This window comes from Gnatocerus cornutus, unplaced genomic scaffold (assembly GCF_029298725.1).
Source record: "Gnatocerus cornutus isolate USDA-ARS CGAHR unplaced genomic scaffold, icGnaCorn1.1 ctg00000394.1, whole genome shotgun sequence".
NCBI classification, from domain to species: Eukaryota; Metazoa; Arthropoda; class Insecta; order Coleoptera; family Tenebrionidae; genus Gnatocerus; species Gnatocerus cornutus.
The window spans coordinates 10,001-24,561 of NW_028275709.1; the positions used below are offsets into that span (position 1 = coordinate 10,001).

The window sequence follows — 14,561 nt, forward strand, 5'->3', positions numbered from 1 at the left end:
ATTTGCCGACTTCCCTTACCTACATTATTCTATCGACTAGAGGCTCTTTACCTTGGAGACCTGCTGCGGATATGGGTACGAACCGGCGCGACGCCTCCACGTGGCCCTCTCCCGGATTTTCAAGGTCCGAGGGGAAGATCCGGACACCGCCGCAACTGCGGTGCTCTTCGCGTTCCAAACCATATCTCCCTGCTAGAGGATTCCATGGAACTCGAACGCTCATGCAGAAAAGAAAACTCTTCCCGGATCTCCCGACGGCGTCTCCGGGTCCTTTTGGGTTGCCCCGACGAACTCTCTTTCGAGGGCCCGAATTATAAACGGTTCCGCTGCCGGGTTCCGGAATAGGAACCGGATTCCCTTTCGCCCATCGGGTGTGTGCACAATTCCGTACGTTTCCGTCAACAATTGCGAATTGCGACCAACGACAAAAATCTACACCACATCAACATCGGCTTTCGCCTAGGGCTTAGGATCGACTGACTCGTGTGCAACGGCTGTTCACACGAAACCCTTCTCCACGTCAGTCCTCCAGGGCCTCGCTGGAGTATTTGCTACTACCACCAAGATCTGCACCGACGGCGGCTCCAGACGGCCTCACGGCCAGTCCTTCTGCGCTCACCGCCGCGACCCTCCTACTCGTCAGGGCTTCATGGCCGGTTAATTTAATAACCTGACCGCACATGCCTCTGACGGCCGAGTATAAGCACGACGCTTCAGCGCCATCCATTTTCAGGGCTAGTAACTTCGGCAGGTGAGTTGTTACACACTCCTTGGCGGATTCCGACTTCCATGGCCACCGTCCTGATGTCTTAAGTTACCAACGCCTTTCATGGTATCCCATAAGCGTCGATTTAGGCGCTTTAACTCGGCGTTTGGTTCATCCCACAGCGCCAGTTCTGCTTACCAAAAATGGCCCACTTGGCACTCTGATTCGAGTCTCGCGGCTTCAATAGTTCGAGCAAGCCGGAGATCTCACCCATTTAAAGTTTGAGAATAGGTTGAGGCCGTTTCGACCCCAATGCCTCTAATCATTCGCTTTACCGGATGAAACTCGTATGCTATGAGCGCCAGCTATCCTGAGGGAAACTTCGGAGGGAACCAGCTACTAGATGGTTCGATTAGTCTTTCGCCCCTATACCCAGTTCCGACGATCGATTTGCACGTCAGAATCGCTACGGACCTCCATCAGGGTTTCCCCTGACTTCGTCCTGACCAGGCATAGTTCACCATCTTTCGGGTCCCAGCGTGTACGCTCTTGGTGCGCCTCTTCTCGCAATGAGAACGAGACGCCCCGGGAGTGCGGGGCGGCAGCCGTAACGACCGCCCATCCTCCCTTGGTCCGCGCAAGGCGGACCTTCACTTTCATTGCGCCTTTAGGTTTAGTTAAATCCCAATGACTCGCGCACATGCTAGACTCCTTGGTCCGTGTTTCAAGACGGGTCCTGAAAGTACCCAAAGCTATAGCGTCGCAGATCGGCGTTTCAACGAGGTCTGTCCGAGAACACCTCAGCGAACAGCCACCCGGGGACGGGACCGGCACCAGGTCCGATCACCATCACGACGGGCGCGCTTGCCGAAGGTCGGACGCTAACTGTGTAGCGGCCCCGCGCCATCTGTATACCGTCGAGCGAGCCGATCGGGAAACACCACGGGTTCATTCGGCGAACGGCGAACCGTCCGAACGAGCTCCACCGCGGGCCTTAGACCGGCACTCAACGGATCGCGACGTCCTACAGGGGGAGAAGTGCACGCGTTCGACGGCAGATCGACAAAACGAAAGGTGCAAACGACGCGTACGCCATCTGTCACACGATCGTCCAGCGCCGCCATCGAGTCACGCTGAATCTCCCCTTTCGACCTTTCGGGTTTCTCAGGTTTACCCCTGAACGGTTTCACGTACTATTGAACTCTCTCTTCAAAGTTCTTTTCAACTTTCCCTCACGGTACTTGTTCGCTATCGGTCTCGTGGTCATATTTAGCCTTAGATGGAGTTTACCACCCACTTAGGGCTGCACTCTCAAGCAACCCGACTCTGAGGAGAGATCCTCCCGTTATCGGCAGCGGTCGCTACGGGCCTGGCACCCTCTATGGGCTGTGGCCCCGTTCAAGATGGACTTGGACGCGCCGCACGATCTCGGGATGACGGATCCTCCCTAACACCACATTTCCCGGCGTCCGGTTTCGGCCGCGGGATTCGGTGCTGGGCTTCTCCCTGTTCGCTCGCCGCTACTGAGGGAATCCTAGTTAGTTTCTTTTCCTCCGCTTAGTAATATGCTTAAATTCAGCGGGTAGTCTCACCTGCTCTGAGGTCGCATATGAAAAATAAAAATTTTTCATTCGGTCATTTCGACGATCACGACACGTCTCCCATTCCTTGCTATACGTGTTCGTCATTTTTCTTTTTAAAAAATGGCTAAGTTTACAGAAACGCTTACGATCTGACGTCTGTCGCGATTTGCATTACACGTCTCGGACACGACGACCGTCTATAACGTTCTCAACCTTAAAACGCCATTTTTTTTTTTAAATGACGACATGTTGAAGAAATAGGACGTGCTACGCCGAAAGACCAGCCAACAACTACAACAAGTAGTAGTTGGTCGCTTTCGCGTCTTAAGATGTCGCGCAAATTTACTCGCTGCACGAGAAACGCACACAAACACACGATTCTACGACACACCACGCAAGAACATGTGCCGACGTAAACACTTTCGTATTTATGATTCGCAAGGTGGACGTCCGACGGACTTTGTAAAAAAAAAATACAAAGCATACCCGTCCCGTCCTTTTTGACGAAAAAACACGCTCGAGTAAACGTCTCGGCACACGTTCGAGGCGTGCGTCGTTATATCGTGACGTAAGTGACGATCACGTACATTAATGAGTACCTATTCGACGCGTCGCAACACATCCAACACGCTCCGACGTTTTCGTCCGAAAACGAAAACCGAGCAGTCTTTGAAATTGACACGACCCTCAGCCAGGAGTGGTCCGGGAACATTATATCCGAGGACCGCAATGTGCGTTCGAAATGTCGATGTTCATGTGTCCTGCAGTTCACAAGTTGACGCGCAATTAGCTGCGTTCTTCATCGACCCACGAGCCAAGTGATCCACCGTTCAGGGTAATCTTTTTAAAATTTAAACGCTCGTTCCACAAGAACCCCGATCATGCCGATCGTCCAGCTGTCTATACACGTCTTGCAAAAATTTTTGCGTACGTGCGTACATCCGAAACGAAAATGATCTTCGTGGTTCCGAAACGTGCCACGTCTAAAATTTCGGTGTTGTGGTATGGATATTTATGATTCTCGCTCTTAATTGTCTTTCGTCCGTACTTTCTCGTCTGAAAGGGAACGCGATCGTCGGTCTCAGTTTTACGCGTACGAAAAAATTAAAAAAAATATTAACCCAAACACAAATTTGTATCCGCGCACCGAAAAAGAAGCACTTTTCTTTTTCACGCGGTCTCCGCTTTTACACGCAAAGTACGAGCATGTATGTGTGAAGATGGGACATGTTCGATACGATTTTAATTAGGAATTTGCCAATTTCCTTTTTCTCAGCAATAATTTTAATAAATAATGCTGCTTTCTCTCATAAACTACATTTTCGGTAGTTTTCCTTTATTGTGTCTTTCATTTAGTGTGCGTGTGTCAAGCACTTTAAAAAGTGTGACGAAGAGACGGTTTTTGATCGATCGGAATCAACACATCATTACATCATCGTACTCGTTATGAAAAAGCGAATTAGTATCCGCCGTAAGCGAAAAGAGATTTTCGCGGGCGGTCTTTGTGTTCGTGTTTCAATTTTCTTTCTATATTTTTTCGTCGCCAAACCGAAGACAGATCGTGAATTTTGACGAAAAAATCTATAGACGTGCCAGACTGAGCGTCTAACATAAAATCCTCAAGTTTACCGTTCTATATCGTGACTTAATGACGATTGACGGTGTATATAATTTTGAAATGGTGCAGTCGTACGCTCCGTAAAGAGAATTTTACCGTTTCTAACGAAATCACTTTACCACATCTACCAAAAACATTAAAAAAGCAAGGTGTGATGTGTGTGTGATCGCTCGTTTAACGGCGCTTTCAAAAAACTCTTTGAAGCGTCTAACGACGAACATCATTCACGCGAATCGTAAAATCGGGAGCGTTTCTCGCCGGTCCCGTAGCCGGGCGTAAATCATTTAAAACCCACGGAGTCGTAACCTAATTCGACACCTGCGATTTTCTTCTTTCTCGACTACTCTGCTACATCCTCTCCGTGTGTCCGAAAAAAGAGGACTTCTAACGTCTTTCGACTTTCGCGGTGGAGTTCACAACTTTCCGCGATCCGGTCGAAAAACCGAAAGCGTCCCTCCTTTTTTCCATCATTGGAAAAGATCGAGAGATAGTACAAAAAAAATCAAAAAATCTAGGTACCCGAAGAAACAGCCGTATGCCCGAGCGAATTCGGTTTTTCTCGTTCAAAAAAGGTGAAAAACTCGATCGCAAGGACCGGCGCTGCGGGCCAGCGTAACGCTATTGTTTTTCCGAATATGTACGATTCGTAGTTCAAAACGTCGTACACACGGTGTTTCAAAAAGAAACAAGCAACGGCACGACAAAAGATCGTGCCGTCGACTCCATGTCATCGACGACGGTGTTGTAAAAACATAAAGTGTACATCGACACGATCAAATAAAAATGCATAATAATAAATTATACATATGTCAAAATTCGTGTGTACGAGGACACGTTAATGATCCTTCCGCAGGTTCACCTACGGAAACCTTGTTACGACTTTTACTTCCTCTAAATGATCAAGTTTGGTCATCTTCCCAGCGACATCGACGACGTCGAAACGCCATCGCGTACCGGTCCGAAGACCTCACTAAATCATTCAATCGGTAGTAGCGACGGGCGGTGTGTACAAAGGGCAGGGACGTAATCAACGCGAGCTTATGACTCACGCTTACTGGGAATTCCTCGTTCATGGGGAACAATTGCAAGCCCCAATCCCTAGCACGAAGGAGGTTCAGCGGGTTACCCGGACCGCTCGGTCAGGGAGGACACGCTGATTCCTTCAGTGTAGCGCGCGTGCGGCCCAGAACATCTAAGGGCATCACAGACCTGTTATTGCTCAATCTCGTGCGGCTAGAAGCCGCCTGTCCCTCTAAGAAGAATTGTTTGTACGCCGACAGTAAAAACCGCGCACGACCACCGGGCGAACCCAGGATCGACGGGCCTTTGGGATGTCGAAATACGCCTATTTAGCAGGCTAGAGTCTCGTTCGTTATCGGAATTAACCAGACAAATCGCTCCACCAACTAAGAACGGCCATGCACCACCACCCACCGAATCAAGAAAGAGCTCTCAATCTGTCAATCCTTCCGGTGTCCGGGCCTGGTGAGGTTTCCCGTGTTGAGTCAAATTAAGCCGCAGGCTCCACTCCTGGTGGTGCCCTTCCGTCAATTCCTTTAAGTTTCAGCTTTGCAACCATACTTCCCCCGGAACCCAAAAGCTTTGGTTTCCCGGAAGCTGCCCGCCGAGTCATCGGAAGAACGTCGGCGGATCGCTAGCTGGCATCGTTTATGGTTAGAACTAGGGCGGTATCTGATCGCCTTCGAACCTCTAACTTTCGTTCTTGATCAATGAAAGCGTTTTTGGCAAATGCTTTCGCTTCTGTCCGTCTTGCGACGATCCAAGAATTTCACCTCTAACGTCGCAATACGAATGCCCCCATCCGTTCCTATTAATCATTACCTCGGGGTTCCGAAAACCAACAAAATAGAACCGAGGTCCTATTCCATTATTCCATGCACACAGTATTCAGGCGAAGTTTTAGCCTGCTTTAAGCACTCTAATTTGTTCAAAGTAAACGTGCCGGCCCACCTCGACACTCAATGAAGAGCACCGCGGCGGGATTGAGTTGGGCCGCCCTCTCGAGCTAAGCCCACCGGCAGGACGTCCCGCGGCACGCCAGTTGACACCGCGAACGATGAACCGGCGGCGCGGGACACAGATTCGACTACGAGCTTTTTAACCGCAACAACTTTAATATACGCTATTGGAGCTGGAATTACCGCGGCTGCTGGCACCAGACTTGCCCTCCAATTGATCCTCGTTAAAGGGTTTAGAGTGTACTCATTCCGATTACGGGGCCTCGGATGAGTCCCGTATCGTTATTTTTCGTCACTACCTCCCCGTGCCGGGAGTGGGTAATTTGCGCGCCTGCTGCCTTCCTTGGATGTGGTAGCCGTTTCTCAGGCTCCCTCTCCGGAATCGAACCCTGATTCCCCGTTACCCGTTACAACCATGGTAGGCGCAGAACCTACCATCGACAGTTGATAAGGCAGACATTTGAAAGATGCGTCGCCGGTGCGAGACCGTGCGATCAGCGTAAAGTTATTCAGAGTCACCAAGTTGTACGATGACGGAGACCGCCACCGATTGGTTTTGATCTAATAAAAGCGCTCCTTCCGTTTCCGGTTGGAGCTCTGTTTGCATGTATTAGCTCTAGAATTACCACAGTTATCCAAGTAAATGTGGGTACGATCTAAGGAACCATAACTGATTTAATGAGCCTTTCGCGGTTTCACCTTAATTTGGCTTGTACTGAGACATGCATGGCTTAATCTTTGAGACAAGCATATGACTACTGGCAGGATCAACCAGGGAACTGCGTTCTTGTTTTAAAATAAGAGAGTTTTAGTCTTTCTTTCCTTCTAGTCATATAAGCTACAATAATCGTAGAATTTCGGAAAGACACCTGCTGCTCTTATAAAAAACTGAACACTTTCCTATTATTGTTTTGAAGAAAGTGTGCGTGTCTGCGAAACGAAAACCTCGTAAGAAGAGACGTAACGCCACGCGATCTTTCTGGATGGAAAATTTTTCGACATTTTTTTCACATCATCCTTGATTGAATCTCCTGCAACAATTTTATTCTTATTCATCCGTTCTAAGTTGTCGTCGTCGTCGAAATAAATAATTTGTACACACTTCGGGGTACACGTTTGTCAAAATTCATGAAATGCAACGTAACATTTTTACTTTAATAAATTTTTACAGTGCATTCAGATCGACTAAACGAACAACGACGGATGAATTGATTTATGGATTTTTATTTGTTGCGACTCATCGGAGGAGAGAGTGAAGAAAAAATAATCCAATATCATGGTTACGGAATAATTTTCTATGACTTTTTCATCCTTGTTTGAATCTTGCAACAATTAATTTTATTCATCCGTTCTAAGTTGTCGTCGTCGTCGAAATAAATAATTTGTACACATTTCGGTACACGTTTGTCAAAATTCATGAAATGCAAACGTAACATTTTACTTTAATAAATTTTTACAGTGCATTCAGATCGACTAAACGAACAACGACGGATGGATTACTTATTTTTGTTGCGACTCATCGGACGAAAAGTAGAAACATAATCCTCCATTGTAATATAGTTTTTACGGAAAATTTTTCTTTTATTTTATATCCTTGATTGAATGCTGCATTTTATCCGTCTTTTTTTCGTCAAAAACAGAGATCAATGCGATTCATCGGACGAAGAAATAATTTCCCAGTTCAAAATTTAGAGATTTTTGGGCACATCGACTTGAAATTTTATCGTAAAGAAAAAATATCGTCGTCGACAAGCAAAAGTTCAAACATTCTCCATACTCTTCGCTAGATTGAAAGCGACGGTTTATTGTGAGATTTCTCTTTAGAAATATTCACACGTTACGAGTTTATGAAATTTTATTTATTTCAAAATTCTCGCTCGGACTTTAGTGAGTTGACGCATTTGTTAATTTTTGGTCGTTCTGACACGAACACATAAAATCTTTGATTGCATTTGGACCGCTAACATAGAAACGCTCGCCGCATCCGCAATCTCGCTGTGCATGGTCAATGGCAAGATTTGTCATCCCTCAAACGATGGTGGGTCCACAGGGTACACATTCCGGCCATCGTCCCAACTACGGGTAAGTCGCGGTGTACGAGAGGTAACAAGATAATCGGACGCACATAAAATCACATTTCGATCGTACGCTTTTGTCCGCTGCTACATACCACCACTACTATCCCTATATATGCCAGCGCGGCAGCGTTCAGCTCTGAATCACTCGATGCGCGAAACGGTCGAAATCCCATAGCGCGCCGGCCGCTCGCTATGGGCGAGGGGTCGGGTAAATCGGTCTGATCGCTCGGTGCAAAAGTCCGTTTGGGTACTTAGAGACGGAATTTTAAAATTCTGATTTCGCAGATCAATTTCAAGGGTCATTAGGACTCGAATGCCGTTAACGGTGTTTTGAAAAAAATATTTTTTACGTTTTTACGGCATTTCGACCGAACACCTCAGTTCCGACTTCGGACTTAGAATAATTTTCATCAAAATTTCGAACGCCTCAGTTTCCAGAGGGTTTTAGATCCCGTTTAGTTAGGGGTTTGAAATTATCACAGCCACCCTTGTTTGGTGTTAGTTCGACCGTAACTTTTGTTCGTTTGCATTTAATTTCGATTTTTCTGGGACTTTTGGTCAATGTAAATTTATCAACCGCTACACTTCCGACTTCGGACTTAGACGAATGAGCGCCGAACGCTACAGTTTCGACTTCGGACTTAGAAAAATTTCGCTCGACCGCCACAGTTTCGAATTGGACTTAGAAAAATTTCGGTCGAACGCCTCAGTTTCGAATCGGACTTAGAAAAATTTTGGTCGACCGCTACAGTTTCGACTTCGGACTTAGAAAAATTTCGTTCGAACGCTACAGTTTCGACTTCGGACTTGGAAAAATTTCGCTCGACCGCCACAGTTCCAACATGAGACTTAGAAAAATTTTTATCAAAAATTCGAACACCTCAGTTTCGACTACGGACTTAGAAAAATTTCGCTCGACCGCCACAGTTCCTATTTCGGACTTAGAAAAATTTTCATCAAAATTTCGAACGCCTCAGTTTCCAGAGGGTTTTAGATCCCGTTTAATTAGAAGCTTGAAATTATAAAATCTACCTTCTATCGATGTTAGTTCGACCCAAACATTTGTTCGTTTGCATTTAATTTCGATTTTTCTCGTACTTTTGGTCAATGTAAATTTGTCAACCGCTACACTTCCGACTTCGGACTTAGACGAATGAGCGCCGAACGCTACAGTTTCGACTTCGGACTTAGAAAAATTTCGTTCGAACGCTACAGTTTCGACTTCGGACTTGGAAAAATTTCGCTCGACCGCCACAGTTCCAACATGAGACTTAGAAAAATTTTTATCAAAAATTCGAACACCTCAGTTTCGACTACGGACTTAGAAAAATTTCGCTCGACCGCCACAGTTCCTATTTCGGACTTAGAAAAATTTTCATCAAAATTTCGAACGCCTCAGTTTCCAGAGGGTTTTAGATCCCGTTTAATTAGGAGCTTGAAATTATAAAATCTACCTTCTATCGATGCTAGTTCGACCCAAACATTTGTTCGTTTGGATTTAATTTCGATTTTTCTCGGACTTTTGGTCAATGTAAATTTGTCAACCGCTACACTTCCGAGTTCGGACTTAGACGAATGAGCGCCGAACGCTACAGTTTCGACTTCGGACTTAGAAAAATTTTGTTCGAACGCTACAGTTTCGAATTGGACTTGGAAAAATTTCGGTCGAACGCCTCAGTTTCGAATCGGACTTAGAAAAATTTTGGTCGACCGCTACAGTTTCGACTTCGGACTTGGAAAAATTTCGATCGAACGCCACAGTTCCGACTTTTTTTCGAAACTGTAGCGTTCAGTCAAATTGCCGTAAAAACGTAAAAAACTTTTTTTACAAAACATGGTCGACAGCATTCGAGTCCTAATAATCCTTGAAATTGATCTGCGAAATCAGAATTTTAAAATTCCGTCTCTAAGTACCCAAACGGACTTTTGCACCGAGCGATCAGACCGTTTTACTCTACCCCTCGCCCATAGCGAGCGGCCGGCGCACTATGGGATTTCGATCGTTTCACGCATCGAGCGATTCAGAGCTGATCGCTGCCGCGGTGGCATATATAGGGAGTAGTGATGGTAAGTGGCAGCGATGACGGACAAGTACGCACGATGAATGGATTGACATGAAATCAAATGTGCGCGTCCGTACGATCTGTTACCTCTCGTACATCGCGACCCCGTTTAATGATATTATGCTAAATTAAAAATAAAAATACATCGATGAAATAAAAAGTGGTAAGTCTCTAGAAAGACAATATACCGCTGTGAATAAAAATTTCTCGATGAATAGCGAAATGTGAATTAGTCCGCCTGTAACGTGCATTTTGCGAACGAATTAGCTAATTCACCGCTAGTTAAAAAACGTGACCACCCAGTGCTCTTATCCAAAGTCGTCTGCAAATGAGATGAAATTAATAATCTTGACTCTAATGCAGACGACAAATTGAATTGAATAATTTACTTGAATAATGTGACGGATCTATAAAATAAAACACAAAGCCCGAAACACCAAGCAGTAAAAATCTCGATTATTGTTCCGCCCGTTGAAAAACAAAAGATCCGTCACATGGTAAGCAGAACTGGTGAAAATTGTGAAAGACTTGTTTCTCCTCCGATAACAAGCTTGAATTAAATATGATCGAGTGAATGATATTGGAAACCAAAGAACGAAACTGAGGAGAAGCAAATGTTCAGTAATATATTATGAATAATTATAATATTAATATAAATAATAATATTATATTAAAAATGGGAATTGTATGTGGTTGATGGAAAAAGTTTTTTTTTCTGTTGACCGCTACAGTTCCCAATTTGGACTTAAAAAAAAAAAAAAAAAAAAAAAAAAAATTGTGTATACGGAAGGTAAAAAGCAAAAAATAAAATATTTTATTATTTTTTTTACTTTTTTTACGGGTCCCTACCGCTACAGTTCCCACTGAATGTGTCCTTTTCGCGCTAAGTCCATGCAGTCGCTACAGTTCCGAAACTGGACTTGTAAAAATTTCGACATTTTTGAACGCATCAGTTCCGAACGAGGTTTCAAAACTGTAGCGTTCGGTGTAAACGTATCAGTTCCGAATGAGTTTTCGCAACTGTGGCGTTTCATTTTTGTGCTTTCATGGTTGCATAAACAATCGCCAGTGTGAACGCTTCAGTTCCGAATGAGTTTTCGAAACTGTAGCGTTTCATATTTGTGCTTTCATGGTTGCATAAGCAATCGCCAGTGTGAACGCTTCAGTTCCGAATAGATTTTCGAAACTGTAGCGTTCAATGTGAACGCTTCAGTTCCGACTTTGGACTTAGAATAATTTTCATCAAAATTCGAACGCCACAGTTTCGAAAGGGTTTTAGATCCCGTTCAGTTAGGGACTTAAAATTATGACATCCACTTTCGATTAATGTTAGTTCGGTCCGAACTTTTGTTCATTTTCATTTAATTTCAATTTTTCTCGGACTTTTGGTCTTTGTTAATTTTGTCCTTTCGAAACTGTAACGTTCAATGTGAACGCTTCAGTTCCGAATAAATTCTCGAAACTGTAACGTTCAAAGTGAACGCCTCAGTTCCGAATAGATTCTCGAAACTGTAGCGTTCAATGTGAACGCTTCAGTTCCGAATAGATTCTCGAAACTGTAGCGTTCAATGTGAACGCTTCAGTTCCGAATAGATTCTCGAAACTGTAGCGTTCAATGTGAACGCTTCAGTTCCGACTTTGGACTTGGAATAATTTTCATCAAAATTCGAACGCCACAGTTTCGAAAGGGTTTTAGATCCCGTTTAGTTAGGGACTTAAAATTATGACATCCACTTTCGATTAATGTTAGTTCGGTCCGAACTTTTGTTCGTTTTCATTTAATTTCGATTTTTCTCGGACATTTAGACTATGCGAATTTTAGATTTTTCAAGCTGTAGCGTTTGGCGAGAACGCCGCAGTTACGGACAGGTTTTGTGTCAGACTTTCAATAATCTGAAAAAACTCCGAAAAAAGAAAATAATTAGTGTTTTCATGGTTGCATAACAATTTAAAATTCATGCACAAAAATAATCCATCTATATTTCCGTTATTCAAGAATGCAAAGGAAAGACGAAAGTTCGGCAACAATTAGTTTAAGCGGTTGCATAACCATTCAAACGTTATGCTTAAACACAATCCATTTACGATATATAATAAAAATAAAGCTTTATTATCAACTTTGAAGTCCATTCTATTGCTGATCTTTAGACCTATAGATTAGGTCAAGATGTCAAATGTCAAAAAACAACTACAGGTTCCTGTATTTGTAGCAATGCTGGCGCCATCTGTAGAACAGTTACCTAAACTTGAAAGTCAAAAAAATTACAGCTTTCTGTAACTATTAATGTTGGTATCGCCACCTGTTAGTCGAAAACATAATTTAGTGGCGCCATCTATATGACAGGTCTGGAACTTCACAAATGTCAAAAATTACTGGTTTTTACTTTATTTACATATTTTTTTTGAAATTTGGCGCCCATTTTGACCCAAAAGTGGCGCCATCTATGTGTCAGGTCTGGAACTTCATAAATGTCAAAAATTACAAGATTCTGGGTTCATTTACGTATTTTTCTTGAATTTTAAGCATAATTTGACCTGACCTGACCCTAAAATGGCGTCATCTATGTGTCAGGTCTGGAACTTCAGAAATGTCAAAAATTACTGTTTTTTCCTTTATTTTACATATTGTTTTTGAATTTCGGCGCCTATTTTGACTCAAAAATGGCGCCATCTAAATGACAGGTCTGGAACTTCAGAAATGTCAAAAATTACAAGATTCTGGGAAGATTCTGGGTTAATTTACGTATTTTTCTTGAATTTTAAGCATAATTTGACCTGACCTGACCCTAAAATGGCGTCATCTATGTGTCAGGTCTGGAACTTCAGAAATGTCAAAAATTACTGTTTTTTCCTTTATTTTACATATTGTTTTTGAATTTCGGCGCCTATTTTGACTCAAAAATGGCGCCATCTAAATGACAGGTCTGGAACTTCAGAAATGTCAAAAATTACAAGATTCTGGGAAGATTCTGGGTTAATTTACGTATTTTTCTTGAATTTTAAGCATAATTTGACCTGACCTGACCCTAAAATGGCGCCATCTATGTGTCAGGTCTGGAACTTCAGAAATGTCAAAAATTACTGTTTTTTTCCTTTATTTTACATATTGTTTTTGAATTTTGGCGCCTATTTTGACTCAAAAATGGCGCCATCTATATGACAGGTCTGGAACTTCAGAAATGTCAAAAATTACAAGATTCTGGGTTAATTTACGTATTTTTTTTGAATGTTAAGCATAATTTGACCTGACCTGACCCTAAAATGGCGCCATCTATGTGTCAGGTCTGGAACTTCATAAATGTCAAAAATTACTGTTTTTCCTTTATTTTACATATTGTTTTTGAATTTTGGCGCCTATTTTAACTCAAAAATGGCGCCATCTATATGACAGGTCTGGAACTTCAGAAATGTCAAAAATTACAAGATTCTGGGTTAATTTACGTATTTTTCTTGAATTTTAAGCATAATTTGACCTAACTGACCCTAAAATGGCGCCATCTATGTGTCAGGTCTGGAACTTCATAAATGTCAAAAATTACTGTTTTTCCTTTATTTTACATATTGTTTTTGAATTTTGGCGCCTATTTTGACTCAAAAATGGCGCCATCTATGTGACAGGTCTGGAACTTCACAAATGTCAAAAATTACTGTTTTTTCCTATATTTTACATATTGTTTTTGAATTTTGGCGCCTATTTTAACTCAAAAATGGCGCCATCTATGTGACAGGTCTGGAACTTCAGAAATGTCAAAAATTACAAGATTCTGGGTTCATTTACGTATTTTTCTTGAATTTTAAGCATAATTTGACCTGACCTGACCCTAAAATGGCGCCATCTATGTGTCAGGTCTGGAACTTCAGAAAATGTCAAAAATACTGTTTTTTCCTTTATTTTACATATTGTTTTGAATTTTGGCGCCTATTTTGACTCAAAAATGGCGCCATCTATATGACAGGTCTGGAACTTCAGAAATGTCAAAATTACAAGATTCTGGGTTAATTTACGTATTTTTTTTGAATGTTAAGCATAATTTGACCTGACCTGACCCTAAAATGGCGCCATCTATGTGTCAGGTCTGGAACTTCATAAATGTCAAAAATTACTGTTTTTTCCTTTTATTTTACATATTGTTTTTGAATTTCGGCGCCTATTTTGACTCAAAAATGGCGCCATCTAAATGACAGGTCTGGAACTTCAGAAATGTCAAAAATTACAAGATTCTGGGAAGATTCTGGGTTAATTACGTATTTTTCTTGAATTTTAAGCATAATTTGACCTGACCTGACCCTAAAATGGCGCCATCTATGTGTCAGGTCTGGAACTTCAGAAATGTCAAAAATTACTGTTTTTTCCTTTATTTTACATATTGTTTTTGAATTTTGGCGCCTATTTGACTCAAAAATGGCGCCATCTATATGACAGGTCTGGAACTTCAGAAATGTCAAAAATTACAAGATTCTGGTTAATTTACGTATTTTTTTTGAATGTTAAGCATAATTTGACCTGACCTACTCTCACGAGATGTGTATCTCA

At 42.8% G+C, this 14,561-nt stretch overlaps 2 non-coding genes and 1 pseudogene across 2 annotated transcripts; all 3 read right to left on the reverse strand.

Annotated features, from left to right (window-relative positions):
* LOC148165302 (large subunit ribosomal RNA) overlaps window positions 1–2,312 on the reverse strand; it is a 5,923-nt pseudogene extending 3,611 nt beyond the window's left edge.
* A 658-nt stretch (window positions 2,313–2,970) lies between these two features.
* On the reverse strand, window positions 2,971–3,127 carry LOC148165303 (5.8S ribosomal RNA). Its single transcript, XR_015771591.1, has one exon. It is a non-coding gene; the product is annotated as a 5.8S ribosomal RNA (ribosomal RNA).
* A 1,616-nt stretch (window positions 3,128–4,743) lies between these two features.
* LOC148165304 (small subunit ribosomal RNA) lies at window positions 4,744–6,664 on the reverse strand. Its single transcript, XR_015771592.1, has one exon. It is a non-coding gene; the product is annotated as a small subunit ribosomal RNA (ribosomal RNA).
* Window positions 6,665–14,561: the final 7,897 nt, after the last annotated feature.